The following is a 14,711-nucleotide window of genomic DNA, read 5'->3' as shown; positions in this document are numbered from 1 at the left end:
AAATTATCCAAACATGAAGTAGACATATGGGGAATGTAAAGTAATAACTATTTTGGAGGTATTACTATGTATTATAGAGGTAGAGAAATTGAAACTTGGAAATTTTCAAATTTTTCCACATTTTTGGTAAATTTGGTATTTTTTTATTTAAAAAAATGAAATTTTTTGTCTCCATTTTACCAGTGTCATGAAGTACAATATGTGACGAAAAAAAAATCTCAGAACGGCCTGGATAAGTAAAAGCGTTTTAAAGTTATTCACACATAAACTGACACTGGTCAGATTTGCAAAAAATAGCCTGGTCCTTAAGGTGAAAAATGGCTTGGTCCTGAAAGGGTTAATCTTTCCTGGTATGTTTTGTCCTGCAATCCATGTACTAGTTTAGTAGCTCTTCTCTGAACTCTCTCCAAAGTATCAATATCCTTCTGGAGATATGGTCTCCAGTACTGCGCACAATACTCCAAATTAGGTCTCACTAGTGCTCTGTAGAGCGGCATGAGCACCTCCCTCTTTCTACTGGTAATGCCTCTCCCTATACACCCAAGCATTCTGCTAGCATTTCCTGCTGCTCTATGACATTGTCTGCCTACCTTTAATTCTTCTGAAATAATGACCCCTAAATCCCTTTCCTCAGATACTGAGGTTAGGACTATATCACTGATTTTATATTCTGCTCTTGGGTTTTAACCCCAGGTGCATTATCTTGCACTTATCAACATTTAATTTTAGTTGCCAGATTTTTGACCATTCCTCTAGTTTTCCTAAAGCCTTTTCCATTTGGTGTATCCCTCCAGGAACATCAACCCTGTTATAAATATTTGTGTCATCAGCAAAAAGACACACCTTACCATCGAGCCTGCAATTTCGCTGATAAAGATATTAAACAATATGGGTCCCAGAACAGATCCCTGAGGTACCCCACTGGTAACAAGACCATGGTCGGAATATACTCCATTGACTACAACCCTCTGTTGTCTGTCCCTCAGCCACTGCCTAATCCATTCAACAATATGGGAGTCCAAGCTCAAAGACTGCAATTTATTGATAGGCCTTCTATGTGGGACAGTATCAAAAGCCTTACTAAAGTCTAGATAAGCTATGTCTACTGCACCTTCGCCATCTATTATTTTAGTCACCCAATCAAAAAAATCAATGAGATTAGTTTGACATGTTCTCCCTGACGTAAACCCATGCTGTTTTTCATCTTTCAATTCATGAGATTTTAGATGCTCCACAATCCTTTCCTTAAGTATGGCTTCCATTAATTTCCCCACTATTGATGTCAGGCTTACTGGCCTACAGTTGCCCGATTCCTCCCTACTACCTTTATTGCAAATTATTTGCTAATTTCCAGTCTTCTGGGAAGACTCTTGTTACCAGTGATTGGTTAAATAAATCTGTTAATGATTTTGCTAGTACACCGCTAAGCTCTTTTAATAGCTTTGGGTGTATCCCATCATGCCCCTGTCACTTATTTGTATTAATTTTAGACAGCTGACTTAGAACCTCTTCCTCTGTAAAGACACATGCATCAAAAGATTCATTAGTCTTCCTCCCTAACTGAGGACCTTTTCCTTCATTTTCCTTTGTAAAAAATGAACAGAAGTATTCATTGAGGCAGTCAGCTAGTTCTTTATCTTCTTCCATATACCTTCCTTCTTTTGTTTTTCATTTGGTAATTCCTTGTTTTAATTTCCTTTTTTTCATTTATGTGTCTGAAGAATGTCTTATCACCTTTTTTCAATAACTGAGCTAATTTCTCTTCTGCCTATGCTTTAGAAGCTCTTATAACTTGCTTGGCCTCTCTCTGCCTAATCTTATAAATTTCCCTGTCATCCTTGTTTTGTTTTGTTTTTTAATTACTAAATGCTATATTTTTGTTTTTAATGATTTTGGCCACTTCTGCTGAGTACCACAGTGGTCTCTTCCTTTTTTTTGCTTTTATTGACAAGCCTAATGCAATTATCTGTTGCCTTCAATAGTGCCACTTTTAAGTAGTCCCATTTCTCCTGGACTCCATTGAAACTGTTCCAGTCTGATAGGGACTCGTATACCACTAATCTAATTTTAGAAAAGTCTGTTTTTCTAAAATTTTAAACTTTTGTTTTCGTGTGGTGTGACTCATTCACTTATAGTAAACCACACTGCCAGGTGATCACTGGATCCCAAGCTTTCCCCTACAGTAATATCAGATACCAAATTCCCATTTTTGAATACTAAATCTAAAATGGCCTCCTTCCAGGTTGGCTCTAGAGATGTTGCGAACATAAAATTTTCCGTTCGGGAACGGCAAACGCGAATTTACGCAAATGTACGCCACGGTGATGGATCATGTGATTGGACCATGTGATCTGACGTCACCACAGGTCCTTTAGCCGGCAGCTCATGATTAACGAAGTAAGAAGAGACCGGCAGCTACGCGATCAAGAGGAGAAGGTGAGTTAATAATTTTTTTATTTTTTAACCCTCAATTGACCACCTACTAAGCATTCTGTATTAAAGAATGCTATTATTTTCCCTTATAACCATGTTATAAGGGAAAATAATACAGTGAATAGACTGTCATCTTAGCAACCATGCGTGAAAATCGCACCACATCCGCACTTGATTGTGGATGCTTGCGATTTTCCCTCAGCCCTAGTCACTTCTATGGGGCCTGCGTTGCGTATTAAACGCACAATATAGAGCATGCTGCGATTTTCACGCAACACATAACTGATGCGTGAAAATCACAGCTCATGTGCACAGCCCCATAGAAATGAATGGGTCCAGATTCAGTGCGGGTGCAATGCGTTCACCTCACGCTTTGCACCCGCGCGGAAATCTCGCCCGTGTCAACTCAGCCTTAATCGCATTGCGATTACAACTTAGATCTGAGTTCCTAATGGTTGTATTGCTAGAATTGACGAATATAACAAATATAGCACTATATTCTCAATCTTCTTTATATTCTAGCAATACAACCATTAGGAACCCAGATCTAATTTGAATTCGCAATGCGATTAATATAACCTGTATTAATCGCATTGCGATTACAACTTAGATCTGAGTTCCTAATGGTTGTATTGCTAGGATTGACGAATATAACTAATATAGCACAATATTCTCAATCTTTGTTATATTCTAGCAATACAACCATTAGGAACTCAGCTCTAAGTTGAATTCGCAATGCGATTAATATAACCTGTATTAATCGCATTGCGATTACAACTTAGTCAAATTTGTGACACTGCAGCTTCAGAATGAATCTAAGATGGATGCTGTCCTTGCTTTTTGATAGGAGGGTCTGGAAGGGGAGGGTATGCTGATTGGCTGGAATGTGTCTGCTGACTGTGAGGTACAGGGTCAAAGTTTGCTCAATGATGATGTATAGGGGGCGGACCTAACATCGCATATGTTCGCCCGCCCCGGCGAACGCGAACAAGCTATGTTTGCCGGGAACTGTTCGCCGGCAAATAGTTCGGGACATCTCTAGTTGGCTTCTCAACTACTTGCTGTAGAGATAATACCAGTAAGGAATTAAGAATATCTGTACTGGCAGAACTAGCTATTTTGGTTTTCCAGTTTACATCAGGAAGATTAAAGTCTCCCATAATGATAACTTCCCCTTTCAATGTCATTTTAGCTATTTCCTCAATTAGTAGATATTCTAATTCTTTGACTTGGCCAGATGGTCTATATATCACACCTACACGACTTACCTTATTATCAAGCTGCAACGTAACCCAAACTGACTCTAAATTGGTCTCGCTAACTTGTATCAGATTAGATTTTATGATAACTTTCACATACAGGGCCACCCCTCCCCCTTTCTTGCCTTCTCTGTCTTTCCTATATAGAGAGAACCCCGGTATTGCTATATCCCAGTCATTACTCTCATTGAACCATGTCTCAATAACAGCCACTAAATCTATATTCTCAGATGCCATTATAGACTCAAGTTTACTGATCTTATTCCCTAAACTGCAAGCATTTGTAGACAAGACTCTGAGCCTGTCATTTCTTAACCTATGTGCTACTGGCATCTTCTGGCATTGTTCTGGGGGGCAGTCAGACTGCTGGATTATCACTCTTTTGCCCCCCCCCCCCCTTTCCTAGTTTAAATGCTTCTTGGCAAATACTTTGAACTGTTCACTGAGGACATTCGTTCCCTTGAGAGAAAGATGCAAACCATCTTTCCTGTACAGTTCTTTTCCATTCCAACTAGAGCTAACATGAGACACAAAGCCAAACCCTTGGTTCAGACACCATTCACCAAGCCATACATTGAATTCCTTAATGTGCATCTGCCTGTCATGCTGAAGGTTATGCACAGGCAAAACGGCAGAGAATGAAACAGTCAAGGCAACCTCCCGTATATCATTACCAAGTGTGTGAAAAGCTTCCTTCACCTTTGAAACCTCATTGCAAGCAAAATCATTTGTCCCAAGATGGACAATAACATCCACCTCCCTTTCCTGCTTTGGTTTCTTAACAATATTAAGGATACGTCATCTGTCCGTGCTAGCGGTAGCACCAGAGAGTCATCTCACAAAACCATTTTCCTCAAACTTCACACCTCTTATGATAGAATCGCCCACCAACAGCCTCTTACTATCAGTCTTCACCTTGGGACATGTCTTCTATCAACAACTCTAAGTCTACCCGAACCTGCAGTAACCCATCTACCATTTCTGGGGGCCCTCTGTGGCAGTGACATTGCAACATTCCCAGCTTGAGTTTGTTTAACAGTTAATTTACAAATCTCAGATTTCAGAAATGAAATTTCCTTGTGCATTAAGGAGAGCTGTCTACAGATCAGACAGCATCCAAACCTCGGAAGAGTGGAACATGAAATAAAAGCACAACAATTCCTGCATAGAACCAGGGCTGCCATTTTAAAGAGGGGAAAGATTTGAAACAAACAAATCTTATTTTTTTTTAGATTGTATTCACCTCCAGATTACCTCCTGATTATCTCCTGAATATATTGAATGCACTTAGAAATTATGCACTTTGAGAATGATGCAAGCTATAATTAGGCAAGCTAATACTATGTTGCTTTATATACACACTCCCACAAAAGCTCCTCCCCCAACAACAAATTTAACACCTTAATGGCCCTATGTTCATTTGCAATAAGACAATAGCAAAAACCTGTCTAACAAATGCCTTACCTGTTTTGAAGCAGAGTGTCTGAGTAGCCACCAAAAACACAGCTGAAGTTCTGCTGATTTGAAGCAGAGTGTCTGAGTAGCTGCCAAAAACACAGCTGAAGTTCTGCTACAGTGGAAAAGCTCTAAGTTAATCTCCTGAATATCTCTAATGCACTTAGAAATGCTGCACTTTGACAATGATGCAAGCTAAATGTGAGGGTGACACAAGTGACAAACAAACATATGTAGATGACAATGTAGCCGATTGCACATGGGAGCCAGGTGAAGAGGGGGCATTGTCATCATCAGGGGGCGAGGGTGGCAGCGGGGAGACAGTAGGGTGGAAGCAGTGGGAGATCAGGAGTGGCAAGGGTAGACCATCTGCTACTCGTGAGACTACCTATGAGGAACACACTGGCACTGCACATGTTGATAAAAGCAGCGGCAAGCAGGCATCACGCAGTGGTGGAGGGAAAATTCCATTCTTGGCAGAGTGAGGGATTTTTCACAAAGTCACTGGGGGGTGCTAGCGTGCCGGTGTCATGTACAGGAACCGCCCTATGACGTGACCCGGTGCAACTGCCAAGGGTCAATCTATTTCATGCACTCAATCTCTCATGCCCCTAAACAAAGGCCTTAGATTGAACCTAGATCACACCCCAACACACTGCCACAATCTATGAAATTTTAATTAATATACCAATTAATTAGAGGCTCATAGAAAACCGCACAGGTCCCCACTCGCAAGCAAGCTCACAGTAGCACAAGCCACACTTACAGTATAGAAAATACACGGTAACGCAAATCGCACTCATACACTTAAAAATGGAGGTTGTTCTGTCTTCTTACACGTTCACACAGTGTGCAGTCTGACATTCAGCATAAACCATTCCTGTCTTCCAAATCAGAGGACTGTTCTTTGTAGTCTAACTTGTTTATTGGCAAAACAGGAGTATTTGAGATTCGTAAAACTATAAGAATACAAAGAACATGAATAAGTATAGATAGCATGTACCATAACATTTGCATAACACTGAAGCATATGTTAAAATGGTTGCCTGTACATAAGATTACATGGCTAGCTAAGAGCAGTAAAAACTTCCCTGAGTAACAATACAACTGACTGAACAACTTTGCATAACAAAATGTCCCTAAAACAAAGATATATATCTCACACCAGATATGCTTTTACCAGGATGGAGGAGTTTTAAAAGGAGATATGCAGGAGGACAGCTCTGTACTGTGTCCTGGAGACTTCTCTTTCCCAGGATGCTTTGCACTCCCCAATGCTTTACACCACCAACAATTCAGCAGTCTTTAAAACAAGAAAAACAAGGTGCAATACAATTTAACACTGCTAGATGGTGCTATTACCACATTAAACACTACAGGAATAGTAAATCCTGGCTGACGTGAAATAGAATTAAGTTCAAACCCTGCTGGGCAGAACAGAGGTTACAGGGCTCATTCAAAACCATTAAAGGTGTACTTTAATGTACTAAAAAGATACAGTACTTAGTTACAAAAATTAAAAGAAATAAGAAACATACATAAACGTGCACAAAATACTTTTAAAAATAATAGGATAAAAACAGAAATGGTCTTACTACCGAATGAATTGTGTGATCAGAGTCAGTTCTGGTTCCGGGGCCTGAAGGACATGGAACACAACTCAATGTTGATAAGATCCCCAAATTGTGTCTATGAAATGTTCTCAATTGTTCATTTTTATCCCCATTGGGCAGAGAGTGTATTTTAGAAGATGTAGGCCGTGTACCGGGGTGGGCTCCCCAGGATACAGCGAAGTCATGAACGAGAAAAGCAACTCTGACACCAGCTTTTGCAAAGCAGGCTTTTGAATGCAATATGACACTGAACGCAAACCCCAAACTCCAACCTTTACATACACTCAGTCCGCAGGCTGAGACCCTCGTGTTGCACAGCACGGCACTCTACAATGGCTACCAGAAAGAATCACACAGTTTGCCTACTGGTAGGCACAAATAAAACGGCCACACCGTACCTGTTATTACCCTAGAAATTACACGAACGATTAGGTGGGTGTATGATACGGGCTGGCCTGCGGTGCAACACGAAAGTTCACAATCTTATAATAATCTACAATATTCCCCCTCCCATAACTGGTCCTATGGCACATGCCTGCGTATTACTCCTGCGTAACACGCTGAGCTGGATTGAGCCGGTGAGACGTCTATCAGTTCTCAACTGTGCAATGTCTCTTTTTATTATGGAGTCCTTTTGTGAACCGTAGAAACACTTTTTGGCCTGACACACGAAACAGAGGCCCTAACTAGCTAACTACAGGCCTGGTCTAGTCTCTAAGTACCAATATTGCAATGAGGTACGTGCACGATCTACCCGACCTGGGTCTGCTCTGTCTCCACTGATGACTCCGAGCTAAACAAGCAGTCTATTCAACAAACATGCGGTACCACAGAGCAAGTAGTTTGTTTCTCAGTTCTCATCAGCACTCCTGGCAGAAGCCCTCTGTCCCCTGGGCAGAATCCGGGTCCTGAACAGCGATCAGCTTAACTTGACTGTAGCTATGGTCGCAAAATATTGATCCCATGCTTGGATGTGACTGGATTCACTCCTCTCTGTGTCTTTGCATCCTCTGAAAATGGCGACTTCCTCTTTCTCCTTCAGCCTGGCAACTCCACCTCTCATGAATATGGAAATATAAATATCCAGTCAGTAGCTATGCTTGGGAAACGGCGACATCTTGTAGGCAAACAGCATAACGTTAGTCCAGAACATTTAATTTAATTCACATAAACAGTGTTAAACAATGATAGCTGTTTCCCCATCTCACATGCCACCCCACTAGAGGTTGTCGCTTTCAGCAACCCTCCCCATATAAACTCATCCTGGGAATAACACTGTGGGGGCACACCAGCATTTGGTCTCGTTGACCTACGTAGAGTGGTAGGCTCAGAATTACTGGGGACGTCAGGCACATTTAATGGGAGACGGGCTGCTGACCGCTCAACACTTTCCCTGTCTGGCAAGCTTGCCACGGCTGGAGCCTCTGTGGATACCGGGGCAGGGGCAACCCACCATTCCTCCTCCTCCTCTAAGGTAATTTCCTCGGTATTCTGAACAGGAGACGGCATCTCCTCTGCGCACCCTGGCTCATCAAAATTACAACGCCTCAACATGTTATGGTGCAAGTTTCGTGAGGGCCCCCAGTCCCTATTGGCTCTACCTCATAAACCGGGATGGCAGGGTCTAATCTCCACTTCACCGTGTATGGGACCTCCTCCCACTGCCCATATAACTTCCCAGATGGCCGTTTGAACCCGCTCTTCTGGCCGAGGCCAGATCTTGGTCCGGACCCATTCTTTCACTTTCCACAGGTCCGGGCAGCCATTCTAGACTCTCTCCCAATCAGCCAACGTCTTTACCAGCACCATGGGCATCCTGTACGCCACCCCACTTGAATGCGCCACGTCCTGGAACATGGGTAATTGACCAAGGTCAGGAGTTTTAGTGTCCTCTAGCTTCTCATTGGCACTCTGAATCAACAACCCTACAGGGACTCGGGAGAGAGCATCAGCGTTGCCGTTCTCCCTACCTGACCGGAACTTGATGCGTACTCTTCGAACCTTTCGGTCATGACCCACACCAGTACCAGTAGTTCCAAATTAAAGGAGCTATAGTTGTCAGGGTTGCGCTCTGACTCCCTTAGAGACCGGCTGCCATAGGCAATGACTCTCTAACGTCCATCCTGGGCTTGGGATAACATGGCACCCAGACCATGTAGACTTCCGTCAGTGTACAGCAAGAATGGGGTGTCGAACCGCGCATAAGCCAGAATCGGGGCACTGGTCAGCATTTCTCGGCTAGATAGCCCCAAATTACCCTGAAGGTGCTTGGGGGGTGAAAACCCCAAGACCCAAATGCGTTTCCCCCAACAAAGTCAGGATACAGGGTATAATCAGATAATTAACACATGATAACCAAAAAAGAATAAATAAAGATAAAGAAATAATGAACAATACTTGGTGGGTGGCAAAAATAGACAGAGAATGCTGTACATAAAAAAGATTTCAATATCTGTCTCAGTGTTTGGAAGTCGACCAGAAGGATACTGGCTGCCTGATACTTGACCTCTAAAAACCAGAAGCGTGCCACCCCCTGTAGATGCCTAATGCTGGGGACCTTTAGGATAATTTAGGGCTATCTAGCCGAGGAACGCGGACAGAGAGTCTCCACCATTGGGATTCTTCTCTGGGCTGAGGCGTACAGTAGGGTGATATAGGGTGAGTTTATTTCTCTCCCCCGGGAGGCCCGTTCCTTTCTGTATGTATGTCTCATTTCTACCTTTATTTTTTGTATCTTTGAACTATCAGGGGTACTATATACCTGTTTCCACAAAATACTGTTTAAGGGGTTTTATATACCTGCTTCCACAAAATACTGATTAAGGAGTTTGATATACCTGCTTCCACAAAATACTGATTAAGGGGTTTGATATACCTTCTTCCAAAAAATACTGATTGAGGGGTGCGATATACCTGCTTCCACAAAATACTGATTAAAGGGATTGATATACCTGCTTTCACAAAATATTGATTAAGGGGTTTGATATACCTTCTTCCAAAAAATACTGATTGAGGGGTGCGATATACCTGCTCCCACAAAATACAGATTAAAGGGATTGATATACCTGCTTTCACAAAATATTGATTAAGGGGTTTGATATACCTGCTTCCACAGAATACTGATTGAGGGGTGTGATATATCTGCTTCCACAAAATTAACCTATTAATGACACAGGGCGTACCTGTACGCCCTGATGTCCGAGTCCTTAAGGGCGCAGGGCGTACGGCGTACAGGTACGCCCTGTGTATATCTGATCACTGCTGTGCGGTTTTTAGACCAGGGCATCTCCTACCCCCTGAGGAACCGCTCCAGACAACAGGAGCAACAGGGCCCGAAATAATCAACCTGTCCAAAAGGCCGCTATCATCCTCAGAAATGGCGGTACTAAGTAAGGGACTCTCATTTGTCCCGACACAGCACTTTAATGAGTTCTCATGGGTAAAAGACCTAAATTTATTTATCCGGAAACTGAGATGGCACAAATGCTTTAAATCAGGAGACAAGCGCCAGTGCCGTGAACTGGGAATTCCTGTTGATATGCTGGAAGATGTGAGACTACTAAATAGTCTATCCGACACCAACGACCAGGATGAAGGAAAAGGACCCTTCACCTCCCTAAGGGCAAAAAGCAAAAAATGCCACGGTAGGAGACATTTCATGTCTGGATGTGTTCCTGCAATTAGTGACCACAGATCTGTGCGAACTAGCAGCCTCAGGACTATCAGGCAATTTCTCTAGCAGAGAACAGAAAATCATCTCAAACTTACAAAAGGATGAAACAGTCACGATCAAACCCTCGGATAAAGGGGGCAATACCACTATTATGGATACGGAGGATTACTGTAAGATGTGCCAACAACTTCTGAGAGATAAACAGAACTATGGCACACTCACCTGAAATCCGACAGCCCCCTTCCTGGCCGAGCTACGTGATATCTTAATAGAGGCTAAACTGAACAAGATCATTTCAGAGACCGAATTTGATTTCCTATACCCCAAGTTCCCAGTGACAGCAACATTTTATTGTCTCCCTAAAATGCACAAAGGGACAAATCCCCTGAAAGGACGACCTATAGTATCAGGGATAGGGAGCATATGTCAAAATATTGGAAAATATGTTGACCAAATACTTCTACCCTTCGTCACCTCCCTGCCCTCCTATACACAAGATAGCATGGACCTTCTCAAAAGATTAGACGGCATCACATTAGACCAACAATCGATCCTAGCAAGTATAGATGTAGAGGCCCTGTACTCATCTATACCTCACGAGGCAGGCCTCAGAGCAGTGGAATACTATCTCAGTATGAGGGGCCAACAGTTTGGGGAGCACAACCGGTTTGTCGTCAGACTTCTTAGATTCATCCTGACACATAATTTTTTTCTTTTTGACGGCAAGTGGTACCACCAGCTCAGGGGCGTGGTGCCCCTGAGCTGGTGGTACCACTTGCCGTCAAAAAGAAAAAAATTGGGATGCTCTTGTGCACCATCATATGCAAATTTGCTCCTGGGCTGGTGGGAGACCAATAACGTTTTCAGTGAGGTGATGTCGTCATGGACCGGGCCATTGTACTGTGGGCCCGGTACATTGACGACATATTCATCATCTGGAACGCATCTGTACCAGCCTTCACAACGTTCGTGGGCAAACTAAATGAAAATGTGTTAGGCCTACATTTCACCTACGAGAAAAATAAAAACACGTTACCCTTTCTGGACATATTGATCCAGAGAAGTGATTCGGATGAGCTGGCCACCACAATATTCCGTAAACCCACAGCAACAAATTCGGTGCTACATTGGAGCTGCAGCCACCCTCTACCCCTCAAGAGGGGAATACCACGAGGGCAATATCTGCGTCTAAGCGGAATTTGTTAAACAGGCCAGGATCCTGAGGAACATATTCCTATCCAGAGGTTATCCCGACTCAGTACTGAGGTCGGCATACCAACTGGCACTAACATCATCATGAACTGAACTACTGGTACCCAGAATCAAACCTCCAGATACCAGACAAAAGATCAGGGTAATTGGCACATTTGATGAGGCTGCCAGTGATGTAAGAAACATTTTCCAGAAGCACTGGCCCATCCTAATGATGGATCCAGACATTAAGGAGAGGATCTTTGATTATCCTCAGATCACCTTCAGGAGGGGAAACAGCCTCAAAGACATGTTGGTGCATAGCCACCACAAGCCAACCGCAAAAGGAACCTGGTTAGATCGAAGACCACTAGGGTGCTTCAGGTGTAGCGGATGCATCGCATGTAATACGATACAAACAGGCAAAGAATTTGTCAGCATCAATCTCCAAAAATCTTTTAAAATCAAGGACTTTGTAAACTGCCGCACTAGGGGAGTCATCTATAGAATTACCTGCGAATGCCCCTTAGAATACATTGGCAAAACGAAGTGAGAATTGCGCAGACGTATTGGCGAACACTTGGGGGACATCAGCAATAGAAGAGACACAGCTGTATCGCGTCATGTACATGAATACCACCATGGAGACCCGCGGAGTATTAAAGCTATGGGTATTGAGGTAGTCACCCCCCCTCTGCGAGGAGGTGACTGGGACCGCACGCTCTTACACATGAAGCACGCTGGATCCATACCCTGTGCACTGCAGCCCCCCATGGTCTAAATGAGCAACTCTGTTTTGGCTGCTTTATCTGACGGCCATCAGATGAGTCAAGAACACAATAAGGGATATGTACCCCCATATATGACTCAGAGAGGCTCGTTTAGGCTGACGTAAAGGGCGCTATAAAAATGGCACATGTCATTTCAGGGACACACCATATCAACAATCATGCTGGTGCTATCCACTTAATATGACTACACCTACCATGTGTCACCCGAGACACTTAACATATCAAGAACCCTGTTGTACACATCCTTGTGATGTAAGAAATACCCTGAATCTGTGAAAAAGAAAGCAAAAGCTAATAAGGATGTTAATCCCTGTCCCCGATCTTGGACAGGCACATCCTAACATACATGAGAATTCACTCATTAAATATTACTGCCCATGTACTCGTGTCTAGACCAAACCGACCAGAATGTATGGATGTATTTCTGGAGAGTAATAATATTACAGGCTATAGCTACTAGAGAGGGGTCGTTGATCCAGGGAGTTATTCTGATTGCCTGATTGGAGTCGGGAAGGAATTTTTTATTCCCCTAAAGTGGGGAAAATTGGCTTCTACCTCACAGGTTTTTTTTTTTGCCTTCCTCTGGATCAACTTGCAGGATAACAGGCCGAACTGGATGGACAGATGTCTTTTTTCTGCCTTATGTACTATGTTACTAGAATACCTTAATTTAAATCGCACTGCAAAAAATGCCACTTTAATATACACCACACTTGCTATAGACGGTGTTATAATAATGGTTGCCATACAGAGTCCCGGTTACTAGGCAACCCACCAAACACTGGCCGCTGGAAACTATCTGTCCCGGGCTGATGACTTAATCCCCGGGCCAGTTGTAATGACGTGTCTCTACCTGACTACGTCAGTATGCTTGCTGCCCATCTCCAGCATAGACAACGCATGCACGGCTGCGTCGGCTGGCCCGCTGACGTCACCGCGCTGCGCTTCAAGCCTCCTTCTGAGGTTTAACAGTGTCTATCTCCCGCACTGACAGCGCATGCGCGAGCGCGTCGATTGCTCCGCTGACGTCATCGCGCTGCGCTTCAAGCCTCCTTCTGAGGCCGAATGATGTTCAAATAGAAGCGAGCGATCTCCTGCAAGCAGGCTACATCACGGCCTCTGGACACATCGCTGCGCTTCATGAGAAGGATCTGACCACCACCAGGCCACCTTCTCAACACTGTCTTTATATCGTGAGGCAAGTACGGCGCCCTGATACATAAATGGAGCCTGGACTAAAGGCTACCACTTTAAGGTATCAATTGTGTCACCTACTGTTCATTATAACTGTGCATAACTGTATGTGTTGACCACCAAACTAAAGACCAACACTATATGTTATTATACTGCATTGCCCCATTGTGTGTGCCTAAATTCCCCTGATGAGTTTTTTATACGAAACATGCGTGTAGGGATTAGCTACACTAGGGCACAATAGGGCCAAGTAGCAAAAGGGCAAGGTTCCGGTTCTTATTAGAACGGGTGCTCCGTGAATAGGATGCTAGGGCCGAGATAGCACCCATATACTAGGGCTGTCTTGGTACCTTCAACCCACTAATACCCCTGCCCAGCCTTAATTGCTCTTTTCCACAGCAAACCGAATGCTACTGAACATCAACGGTGACCAGAGGATCCTGGCCTAAACGGTAGGACCACTGGTTATTCAAGGTGCCGCCGTGCAATAACTTTTCTGTATCTAAGGTGCGCCGTGCACCAATTTATTTTCGTATCCCTTGTGTTATCATGCACTTATTTTGTATCTAAACGGAACATCTAGGGACTTCATTCTATATAAAATAATTAAAAGTTAAGTTTTAACTAAAAATCACCATTCCCATTCTACCTACATAAGCTTCAAAAATATTGGTGATCAAGTCATCAACTAAACATATAGCTCCTCCTAGCTAGAGCTTTAAGTTAGACAGGGATAGTGAAAAAAAAAGAAGTTTTTTGTGTGTGCAGCACCCGGATCTGAGGGTGTCTGGGGTCCACAGCCCCCAGGGGTGCTGTAGCTTGCCCCCCCCCCCACATATTTTGGGGCGCAAGTGCATTTTTTTCTCTTTGTAGGTGCGCTGACTGTGGCCGGCACTCTTAGCCGTAAAAGAGCATCCAGCCACTGTTAGCGCATCGCCCAACACACCGCTGATCAGCTTTGTACCGCTGATCAGCGAGTTTTCGGGATGTGAGCAATTTTTCGGGGATTCTGTTAGGTTAGGGTAGGGTATTCACAAAAACACACCGTCCCCCCCCCCCTCCACACACACACACACTAAATAAAGTTTTACACACATACGCA

Source organism: Bufo bufo, chromosome 2, assembly GCF_905171765.1.
Source record: "Bufo bufo chromosome 2, aBufBuf1.1, whole genome shotgun sequence".
Taxonomy (NCBI): domain Eukaryota; kingdom Metazoa; phylum Chordata; class Amphibia; order Anura; family Bufonidae; genus Bufo; species Bufo bufo.
This window is presented reverse-complemented; position numbering follows the sequence as displayed.